General features: G+C 40.5%; 1 pseudogene; it reads left to right on the top strand.

Moving 5' to 3' along the window:
* The first annotated feature begins 6,263 nt into the window (after positions 1 to 6,263).
* Positions 6,264 to 9,497, top strand: LOC103199039 (annotated as a pseudogene).
* The last annotated feature ends 2,874 nt before the right edge of the window (positions 9,498 to 12,371 follow it).

Genomic DNA, 12,371 nt, shown 5'->3' with positions numbered 1-12,371 from the left:
GATTGTAGAAATGGAAGATTTTGGTTTATTTTCACCAATATGGAGTGTATTACTCTCTCTATTGCTGGTCTTTTATGTAATGTTTACTATAAAAGAATGGAAAGTATTTTTAACCCCTAGTTCTTTCTCTCTTAAAGCATACAACCTTTATATCTTATTTACAATATGTAAATGAACATAATGACTGTGCTACTTACAAAAACAAGAAGCCTGCTGGAGTTGATATTTTGATGATATATTCTATTTAAAAAAAAAAAAAAAAAAACTTCTGTATGTTATAAATGGTAATGGTGAATTAAAAAAGAAGAAGAAGAAATTGCCTATTCAGTACTTCAGGCAAGGAAATTATTGTAAGAATGGTTAAAACTAGGTAGGAAAAAAGTCATTATATACTGTGAAATCTAGATTCATTATGATGTACTCTAGATTTTACACATCCCTAAAACTGCAGTTTCATATTTTTTAATTCTAAGTGCCTGAAGGTATTAAATAGGAATACAGTATACTCTCACAAGGGTTTTGTGTGATATAATTGAAAGAATATAAAATTGGTGAGTAATATCAGATAAAAATCAATGTTAATTTTATTACTAAAGAGTCCACAATTCATAACTTTCCTCTTCAACTTATTTTATCAAAATTTGAAAATTTTATTAGAACCTGTAACTTCATTTATACTATATGGATGATGAAAAGAAAAAAAATAATAAAAAGAGATCACCTTGGCTTGAATAACAGTAGCTCACGTAATTTCGAATAAATTTTTATATCAACTTTTCGGGCAAAACTCCACTGGTGGTGTTTAGTTTTCCTTAAGCTCTGATTTTTGACAGAACATCTTACCAGCCATGGTTTTTTTTTTAAAAAAGGAAAATTGTAATATGAAAAAAAAAAAAAAAATCTGGAGCCATCCAATGTAGAACTAGTTCTACCAAAAGGATTAAAAGCATACTTCCAAATCTTTCCTGTAGTACTAAATAATTGCCATCAACAACTGAATTTGAAAACCACATAGAATTAATGAATTTTGGTTTGGAAGTGAATATTTTTAATATATAAGTCACCATCACTATAATTTGAATCTATTGTAATATATATCAAGATTCCTATAATGAGGATAAAATATGTAAACCTGAAAGGTGAAGAAAGTGGATCATCAATATTCACTGATATTGATAAGTGTACACCATACAGATTAAATTTAATGTGAACATTTTCACATCAACATTACATCTTTGTAGTTAGATTTTGATAAAGACAGATGGTGTGGTAAATTAAAACCACTAATGTAAAATAATGTGATATGGAGGGTAGGAGTTGGGAAGCATTCATCTGGGCCAGATCAAGATGCAAAGTAATAATGCATGTATGACACTTTGTTGGAAAAAAATTGTCATTTTTTTTCTGTTTTAAAATAAAACATGCTTACACATATTCTTTCTGTAGTGAGAAGTTTTCCCCAACAAAGTTTTCATATGTCAGTTTTAAGTCAAGACATTCACACTCTGTTCAATGCTTATAACCTCTGCAACCTTCTTTTATGTACTATAAAAGAGATGAAGAAATAATAGCAACAAAAATCAAGTAGGGAAGGTAGGGAAGAAATAAGGAAGTTGAAAATGAAATGAAAAAATATACTGAAAAAGAAAATAGGACACCTCACCCAATCACATGTCATATATTATTTTCCTCAGGAGCTTGAGAACCATATACAGATAATTGTGAAAACAGTAGGTAGTGTATTTGCTGATTGTGGTTGGTTATTACCCTTTCAAGATATTTTTGACTATATATGCTTGGGAAGCATTGCGATGACACCAAGTATAATTAACTTAATATTGTTTTCAAACCTCAGTATGAGGAGCCTGCTCATCTATTGCTAGCATAAGACATGGGTTTTAAGTCCTGTGTTTGCCTAAGGTCTGATTATATTCATGTAGATAATATTTTGGATATAGCAAAAGATAATGAGCCAAGACATTCCAGTCAATTATTTCCATGGGGTGAGTATATGTGGTACTCTTCTCAGTTTAGTCTATAATCCTTTTTTTTCTCACACAGGCTAAGAAGAGAAAAAGATGACATTATGTTGGCACTGGGGAATCTTTTGTTCCATGATGGATGTGCTCCTTCTAGGAAGAGGAGGACGCTATTGGGCTTCATTCATTAAATTGATGTAATGGTGGCATTGACTATCATACACAGAGATTTTCAATTGCATGTTCACTCACCAATCACTTTCTCACAGCATAATGGAGTGTCCCTGACATTAGAGACTGATAAATTGCCCAGTGCCAATTAAAAAGAGACACTTTTCCTGTCAGTCATTTAGTTTCAATATTCTCTTTTACTAGATTAGGTTCCATAAAAATGACAAGAATGATGAAAGTTTATTTGTAAAGTTCCTCACTTTAATTTTTGAAGCTGTGCAGACCTCTGGGTTTCGACTCTGGCTCCAATATTGGGAAGGGGACTTGTCAATGTCATTAGAAACCATTTGAAGTAGATAGTACTGCATAAAAAATATTGACAGACTCAAACCTCTAGGAAAAAAAAAGAACTAATTACAAAGAAAAATATCCTCACCTATTTATCAAATATGTATTGATACCCTCCAAACATCATCAGGTTTGCTTATTTAAAGAAGAGAGGGCATTGTAAATTCTGAAGTTACTCCACCTCTTACCTGTCATCTCTCCAATCCTATCTCAAATTTTGGGGTTTCTCAAAACTATTCTCTTGCCTAGAGAAATACCTGTAACTTCAGTAGGCAAATTTCACTCATAATGCAAGGTCTCTGAAAATTCATTGGTCCCTGATACTGAATAATAGATTTCTAATGTTGTGAATTTTCTCCCATTAAAACTCCTTCTAGGACCCTTTACCATCTAATGCAGAAGAATCTATATTTTAGTAAACATTTATTTTGGAATTATTTAATAAATATATGTAGTCTCATTTTATGAAAAGTAGCATTTCATATTGTTTAAGAGCTTGGTGTAAGACTATTAGAGATTGAATCTCATTGCCATTGTTAATTGTATGACCTTGGACCCATCGCTTAACACTATTCTTCTGTACTCTTCTAATAAGATTATTATTACAGGAGGTGGAGCAAGATGGCATCCTGAAAACACATTCTACTAAATGCCTCTACAAAAAGATGCAGAAATCTGAGTGCAGCAGACACAAATAATGATCCTGGAATTCTGAGCAGCAAACAAGAAGATAAAGAATTAGATTGAGTGCTGATTGAAAAAGGAAACGGAATGAGATTAGTGACTGGGGAGAGAGAAGAGGCCAGACCATCCAAAGCGGGGAGTTGAAGAGAGATGCAGATGCTGATAGGAGGGAAAAACAAAACAAAACAAAACAAAACTTCATGGAATCCACACAGCCATAAAGACACAGTGTAGACAGATTGGGAGAAATTCAAGATGAGCAATAGACATGTGGAAGCTGGAAGAGATATATGCAGTGAATCAAATCAGAGTTATAAGTGGCACAGAGAAAGGAGAATAAGAAAGGGAATCAACTCACCACCAGCAGAAGTGGGATTGGGCTGGCGAAAGGCCTGTGTAGGAACAGTTGAAGAAACTAGGCTCAGGACAATGTCTTGCTCAATTGAATTTGGGTAGAACAGGCCAAAAGTCTGTGTGAACCTAGAAGGGCATCACAGTCATGCCAGGAAATTGAGATAGTAAGGATATGCTCTCTCACGGACACCTTCCCTAGCATAGGGGCAAATACTCCTTACGCAATGAGACTCAGTGAATAGACAAGTCCCACCCTCACCAACCCTGATCCCTCAAAAAAACAAAAACCAAACTCACTGCCATCAAGTTGATTCCAACTCATAGTGGCCCCCATTGGGTTTCTGAGGCTGTAAATCTTTAGGAAATATGTCATCTCATCTTCCTTCAGAGCGGCTGGGGGGTTTGAACTGTTGACCTTCTGGTTAGCAGCCAAATGTCTTTTCCACTATGCCACCAAAATTCCTTATCCTAATCCCTGGACAATTCCAAATGTTGGAATTGGAGTCAGGGGCTGAAAAACACCCACTGGGTGCCTAACGGACTGAGAGAACTTCTTCGAGTGGAAACAAGAGCCATAACTGTGTAGCCTTCTCTCTCAGGGTGTTAACTTGCACCAGACACCTCCCACATGTGTGAACTGAAAGGCCTGTGTTAGGGTGGTAAGAGAAAAGAGACAAGGAAAAATTTAAATGGGGAAGGAAATATTCTTTGCTGGTTAGGAGAGATAGGAGGGGAAGAGAAATGAGGGATAATAGATGGATAACTAAGACATAGGTTTCATATATGTGAAGGGAGAAACAATATAAAAAAGCATGTACAAAACACAATAAAAAATATAACAAAAGCACAATATCACCAAGGAAAAAGAAGACAGAGAAGAACACAAGAGATACAGACAATAAAGGCATATAGTATTGCATATACAATACTGCATTATCAGTAACACCAAACACTATTCTATGGGTGGATATATAGGTAGACAGGCAAGAAGATCAGGCATGGAAAGGTAAATGGGAATATATCCATGACCATATATAGGTTTGGCAGATGATATTTCTACATATATATTTGTATATGCTGAAAAAATAATGATATGTAGACTAAACATAACAGGAGGCAAAGTTAGGATAACTTCTTAGCCATAAATAAGCACCTTGAGGGAGTGAATTGCTGGGCCTGGATGGGGACTATGGTTGTGGGATCATCAAGTTCAACTGGCACAACCAAAACAAAACAAAAATCTCACTGCTGTTGAGTTGATTCAACTCATATGCTTACACATATGCTTGGGTTTCCAAGGTGGTATCTCTACCCAAGTAGATTGCCCAATCTTCCTTCTGAAGAGTGGCTTGTGGGTTTAAACTGCCAGCCTTCTGGTTAGCAGTCAAATGCCTTAGGCACTATGCCACCAGAGCTGCCATGTTGTTGGCACAAAATGGTATACAAAAATACTATTCTTCATCTTACTTTGGTGAGTAATGATTTTGATCTTAAAAGCTTGCTAGCAACCATCTAAGATGCAACTATTGGTCTCTCCTCATCCAGAGCAACGAAGTGTGAAAATCAAAGACTCATGGAAAGAGTTAACCCTTTTGAGGTCTTTTGACTAACTAGTCTCTAACTAGTCATGAGAACCTCAGCCTATATGAGATCAGAAGAAGTAGGTAATGGCCTTTTACTAATTCCAACCACTTGGAAAGGGATAAAAATTGGAGAGCCTTGATAGAGTGAGAGGAAAATAAGGAACAAAACTCAAAATAATATAAAAAAGACCAGGCTTAGTGGTATGAAAATGGCTGGTGATACCCCTGAGACTATGGCCCCAAGTCAGTCTTTTTGGGCCTGGAATGGAACTCTATTTCATGGCTTTACTCTCATCCAAACAATAGACAGACCTATGACCTGAATACCTAAACCAGGGAGATATACTCATTAGAACAACCTACCATGAGACAGCAGAAGGGCAGTATTTGTACAGAAAGAAGGATAGGGAGGCAGGAATGTATAAGGAAGAAGGATAAACCTGAGAAACAAGTGGGAGGAAACTTGTTATACTGCAAGGAATATAACTGGTGCCACAAAACAAATGTGAACTGTTGAATGTAAAACAAGTCTGCTTTGTACAGTTTCACCCAAATCACAATAAAATGTTAAAGAAGAAACAAACAAAAAACAACTTGATCATCAAAGGTCCAAAGTTTCCATAATCAAAGTCATCCAAAATCATTGGTACAATTACCTGCAATTAAACTGTACTTCCCCTTTTATGAAATAGTTCTGGTGGTATTGAGGTTAAAGCATTGGGCTGCTAACCAAAAGAATGGTGGTTCAAACCCCTCAGTTGCTCAGATGAGAAAGATGAGGCAATCTGGTTCCATAAAAATTTGCAGCCTATGGAATCCTATAGGAGTATTTATACTGTGTTACAATGAGTCGGAATCCACTTGGTGGTGAGTTTGGTTTGGTTCATTAAAAATATGTTCACATAGATAAAGGAAATAAAAAAAATAAATAGGTAGACATTTGGGGAATTGCAGCAATGATATGGAAACTATGAAAAAGGACAAATGGAAATCTAAAATCTGGAAAGTACAAAATCTGAAATTAAAAACGTATCAATGGGACATTGGCAGGTAACAAGCAGCGGTGGCAGCGGTGGGTCCTGACTCCTGCTAGAGCAGTAGTCATTATCTATTTTGTGCATACATTATTTTGTATATCCTATATATGATGACTTCAGTGAGCAGTGACCATTCATGAGGTGCTTGGGAAAAACCATAGAGTGCAGTGACACAAGCAACACAACCACAGAAACAAGTAGTACAGACAACAGCCAAACAGTTGCATCTTGCCCAAGTGATCATTGATAAGAACAATTCAGCCTTTGAAGCTAAAGTTAAACAGCTTATGGAAGTGACAGGGAAAAATCAGGATGAAAACATAGTGGCCCTACATGACTGTAATGGAGATGTGAACAAAGCTATCATTATATTGCTGGAGGGGAATTCAGATACTACTTCATGAGAGACTATAGGGGGTAAGAAGAATAATTTTGGAACAGGAAGTTCAGAAAACAAAGAGAATATAGAGAAGACAAGTGAGAGAGAAGCAAGTCATGGATGTAGAAACAACTGGAAAGGAGAAGGTGGCAGTCGTGGCAGAGAGTTTAGGGGTGAAGAGAATGGAATCAATTGCAATCAAGGGGAAAAGTCTTCAGATTGTGGCAAGCGAGCCTATGGTAGAGGATATGGACTTGGCAGAGGAAGAAGGGCAGGAAGGTTCTCCACTCAATGAATGGGGACATTTAATCCTGCAGACCATTCAAATTCTCCATCTACAGATCGGTGTGGGACAAAACCAGTAGTTTGGGAAACTGCTCAGAATGGTGCAGATGAGGGAACTGGGGCCTAGCACAGTTCTGTGGAAGAGTGGACAATAGAAGACTGAACTGAAGTTCTTTCTGAAACAAAGGTCTTCATAGCTTCATCTCTTCCAGCAGAGAATTGTGTCACACCTGGACAAAGCATTGATCTGGTAGCCTTGCTCCAGAAGCCTGCTCCTCCCAGTCAAGTCTCAGAAGTCAACTCCTTTGAATGTTCCCAACAACAGGGCTTTGGCCAAACCCTTGTCTTCAAAAATTCTCAACACAACAATCAGATGGCACCAGTGACTGGAAGCTCCACTGCTATCAACTTCTATTCTCCTCAGAGTCTGTTGTTCATCCTTGGTTCAGGAGTTGGAAAGCTTGCATCTTCAAAAATGGCCAACATCACCTGCTTCCAGATTTTGGACCAGTTGAAAACTCCAATGTTGGGCCAGTTTACGATGCAGAGTTCATAGCAGAATAGAAAAAGTCCCCCAACAACCACTTCTTGGGACCTCAAGCCCACAGCATCCCAGTCATCAGTCTTCAGTCATTTTTTACTTAAAATCTCAGCCTGAGCCATCTCCAGTTCTTAGCCAGTTGAGCCAATGACAGCAGCACCAGACCCAACCAGTCACTGTTCCTCCTCCTCCTAGGTTAGAGTCATTTCCTTCCCAAGTCAAACTCCAAGAATGAACCACTGGAGACCGCACTTCCACTTTTGCAGCTTCCCAGCATGGCCATTGAAAACATTGCTGTGCCTGCCCACCAGCCACACAGCCCAAACACATCAAACTCCTTAAATGACAGATACCTCCTGCTTTTAAGATTCCAGCATCTGCAGTGGAAATGCCTGTATCAGCAGATGTCACAGGATTGAATGTTCATTTTGGTGCCCTGGAATTTGGATCAGAATCCTCTTTCTCTGAATTTGGATCAGCTCCAAGCAGTGAAAATAGCAATCTGATTCTCATCAGCTTGATTTCAAAGTCATTAAGTGATCCTTAGAATATCTCTTTACCAATGACCAGTTCAGCACAGGACTTCTGTCATTATTTCCTCCAGTCTGACCAGCTCCTCACTAAGCTCCACTAGTCTCGTCACAACATCTTCCTCCTATGACCAGAGTTCTGGACATAACTGGGTCACATACCAAAGCTCTGTGAGTCCGTTAGAGTGAGCTTCAGGAGTCATCATGAATGGACATGGTGGTGTCTGAAGTCAGCACACTCTAGACACTACTTCATCCATTCCAGCTCCAAAGAAAACAGATACCCCATCTGCCCTTCCATCTGTGGCCTCGTGGTCCAGCAACACCTCCGGCACTACACTTCTATCCTCTGCATCCCAGCACACTGCCACTTTGCCCTTCTTGTCTCAACCTGGCAACCTATCCAGCAGTCCCCTCTCTCAGCTTAGCAGTTCACTCTCCAGCCATCAGAGCAGCCTCTCCTCTGAGCATGCAGCACTCTCTTTGAGCACATTACACACACTTGCCAGTGTGGAGAGCACTCCTTCTCTCCAGTCCTCGGCCACCTTCTCAGTGATACCAACCTCTGCCTTGAGTGCCACGTCCTCAAGGGTCAACCTCCCCAGCAACACAGTGAACAGCCTGTGCCTGGGTGGGACCACTGTGAGTGCACCCAGAAGCAGTGCCAGGGCCACACCCTTGGTGACCTCAGACAAAGCGCCCCCCAACCTGCCCAAGGTGTGCCTCCAGTGCTGCACAACCTGTACCTCATGGGCCCAAGAGTACTGCTTCCTGCCTGCCTGATTTATGGCTATGATGAGCTCCAGATGCTGCAGTCACAGCTACCAATGGATTACTACAGAATTCCTTTTGCTACGCCCACAGCCCTTGCCAGCCAAGATGGTAGTCTAGAGAATAATCTCTATCCAGGTGATGTCACTAAGTTTGGCTGAGGTGACTCTGCATCCCCTGAACCCCCCACCCCACTGTCTCAGCCACAGCAAAGCCAACCTCAGAGCCACCACACAGCCCAGCAGCCCTTTCTGAATCCTACGTTGCCACCTGGCTACAGCTACACTGGTCTCCCCTACTACACAGGCGTGCCCAGTGTCTTCCAGTATGGGCCTACCATGTTTGTCCCTCCAGCCTCAGCCAAGCAGCATGGTGAAAACCTCAGTACCCCCACTACACCTTTCCAGCATGTGAGTGGTGATGGCCAGCACAGCTATAGCACAGGTTATGATGACCTGACCCAAGGGACAGCAGCTGGAGACTACACCAAAGGTGGCTGTAATGAATCATCCCAGGCACAGAACAAGTCTACAGGTCTGGGCCTGGAAAAGGAGTATCAGTGTCTTCAAGTACCTCTGGCCTACCTGATGTGACTGGTTCTGTCTACAACAAGACTCAGGCTTTTGACAAGCAGGGATTTCATGCAGGAACCCCTCCACCATTCAGCCTGCCCTTGGCCTTAGGCTCCACCGGGCCTCTGGCCCCGGGTGGAGCTTCTGGCTATGCACCCCCACCATTCTTGCACATCCTGCCTGCCCACCAGCAGCCGCACTCACAGCTGCTGCATCACCATCTTCCACAGGATGCCCAGAGTGGTTCCCGTCAGTGCAAGTAGCCCAGCTCTCTGCAGCCCAAGTCTCAAGGCTCAAACCCCCTCCCCATGGCAACTCTCCATACTGAACAAACTAAACCTTGAAGAGGGGTAGGCTGGGGTGAGGCATACTCCAGGCAGAAGAGAACACTCAGACCCCATATTTCGGAGCCCAGCACCATTTCCTACAATTCCTGAGATGTTAACTGTGTCAGCTGAGCCTCTGTGGGGCGCTACCTCCCAGACTCACTGTTGTTTGTAATGTATTTATTATGTATCTGTAAATGTGATAGATGCCTTGGGGGAGTGGGAGCACAGGCTCTCATTAGCTAGGCCTGCTGTCCCTGCTCAAGCCCCTTCTTGTGTAGCAAAGCGAGCCCTCTCCGCTCTGCCCTCAGGCCTTCCACACAGCCCTAGGCCCATCCAGCTGCTGGGGACAGTCTTTGGAAGGGCTGGTTCCAAGGCAATTAGGGTGTTTAGGTCAGGTATCAATGAAAAACCACAACTTATCTCACTCCCTTGTAAATATTATTTGAGGGGTTGCCCCTGTGTTATTTTATTTATTTATCTTGAGAAACTGGCCCTTTTGTCACGTTCCCCTTCCTGCCAATTCTTGATCTTGGAATAGCAGAAATAATTCTACTGCCCCACGTAAAACTGGGCACCTGTTTGTCTTCATATAGAACAGGGGCTTCTGATTCTGGTCCAGTCTTATCCCCAGAGATTTGCCTTCTTCTGGTTAACCATTTTAATAATAATCTGAACTTGGACACAGATGCTTAGCCAGTCAGCTCCCTTCTTAGAAAAACAAATATCAGATATACTTTCACCTCAGTGAGAGCATTTCTCCACCCAAAGGCTCCTCTATGCCAGTCGTCTTGAACCAGGTGGGTGACTATTTTGGGGCTTTTCTTTTTCACCCAAATTCCACCTAATAAAGTTCTGAGAGCAAAAAAAAATAAAATAAAATAATAATAATAAAAGTATCAGTGGGCTTAATCATAATTGAATACTACAGAAGGGATCAATGAGCTCAACAAAAAAGCAAAAAAAAAAAAAAAAAAAAAACTTCCACTTGAAGCAAAGGAAGGAAGTAAATGATGGAAAATAATGTAGAAGGAGGGACTTAGTGATTTTGGGGATAATTTTGAGTAGTTTAGCATGTGTGTAATGGACTCCCAAAAGGAAAGGAGAGTGAGACTGGGAGGGCAAAGGGAAAAAAAATGATAGGAGAGAAAAGAAAAAAAAAAAAAAGCTGGAAATTTCCTAATTGAACAAAGAATATTAATGCACAGATGCAAGCTCAGTTATTCCCAGAGAAGGAAAACTGTACATAGATTCATTGTTAAATTGCTAAACATAAAAAATTAAACTAGATTAAAATTATGGAGAGCCCACTAAAATAAAAAGATACCTTATATACCAGAGAGTAACTAAAAGAAATGACATCTTTGAAGACAAAGTGCTCAAAAAGGACAACGAAAGTAGCTTTTTGACATATGGGCTTGATTCAAATAAAACACACTAAATAAATTGCTGGAGTATTATGAGATTTTCAGTCTTGTCTATAAGAGAATGAGGGTGCTTGAAATATTAAAAGATTACAGGCCCTCAACTTAAATGAAGATGCCTCAGTATATGGAGAACAATAGATCTGGAAGCCATTCCATGGAGCAGAACCAGATCCTAATCTTGGAGCATTCTCCATTTTGGGCAAAGTCTTTGAACATTGGAACTTCATAACAACTCCAAAAAGTTAACTGATAAGCTTCCTGCTCCTTAATGTGTTGAATAATAATGTGTTTATTGTGTTTTTTTCATCATTGTATTTTGGATATGTAGAGATTGGGAAGATAGGTCTTCAGGTGAAGAAGAACTGCATCTGAACCTGAAGTAGATTATGACCTCCTTGATTATGAGGCTGATTTCATGATAGGTGTAACTCTGATTGAAGAGGCCATCTCCTAATGTAAACTCTATGCCCATTTTAGTGATGTCATTGTTTTTATCTGTCGTGGAGTCTGCCCTGATTCAAAATGACCCCTTCCTGGGTTTCCAAGGTGGTATTGTTGGACTCAGGTCTTGAAAGGAGTGTAGGCGCGAGGAAGCTACCACTGACATGATAATGCAAAAGCAAAAGGAAAGTTTATTAGCTAACTCGAGCTAGGGTCTCAGCTAATACTGACACAGCGGCTTGGGCAAAAGACCCCGTGCTCTCCTACTATTACATTTTTATAGGAAAAATATAGGGTGGAATAACACCAAGACAATGGGGTACAAATGATTGGTTGTTGCTAGGGGGTAGAGAAGGAGGGGAGGGGGTTTGAGGTAAAGTCCTGAGGTGTGGGGGACATGCTGGAATCCCCAGAATTAAAGACTCCTCATTAGAGAATAATTACCTGGAGGGGATGTAAAGCCCTGAGGCATGGGGGACGTGCTGGAGCCAGGTAAAGCTCTGAGGCATGGGGGACATGCTGGGATCCCCAGCACTAAAGACTTCTGGTTAAAGAATTACCTGGAGGGCATTAGGACTCAGGCCTCACATTCCTTAGGACTCAGGCCTCACACTAAAGACTCCTGGTTAAAGAATTACCTGCAGGGCATTAGGACTCAGGCCTCACATTCCTTAGGACTCAAGCCTCACATTCCCCACTTTTTCTTGTTACTCATATGAGGAATCTTCATCCCGTGTTACAGGAGATAGGGACTGATATTGTTGTCTCAGGACCATGAGTTGTACAGTATTAACTCGATCTTTCACAAATGATATAAGCTTATTTATAATGCAGGGGCCAAAAGTTAATATAATTATAAGGATTATGAAGGGTCCTAAGAGGGCAGATATCAAAGTAGTCAACCACGGGGAGTTATTAAACCAAGATTTGAACAATCCTTCCT

This window comes from Orycteropus afer, unplaced genomic scaffold (genome assembly GCF_000298275.1).
Source record: "Orycteropus afer afer isolate SDZICR_OR568_19922 unplaced genomic scaffold, OryAfe1.0 scaffold00102, whole genome shotgun sequence".
Taxonomy (NCBI): Eukaryota; Metazoa; Chordata; class Mammalia; order Tubulidentata; family Orycteropodidae; genus Orycteropus; species Orycteropus afer.
Note: the sequence above shows the minus strand (reverse complement) of the source record. Positions and strands in the feature narration are given on the sequence as shown.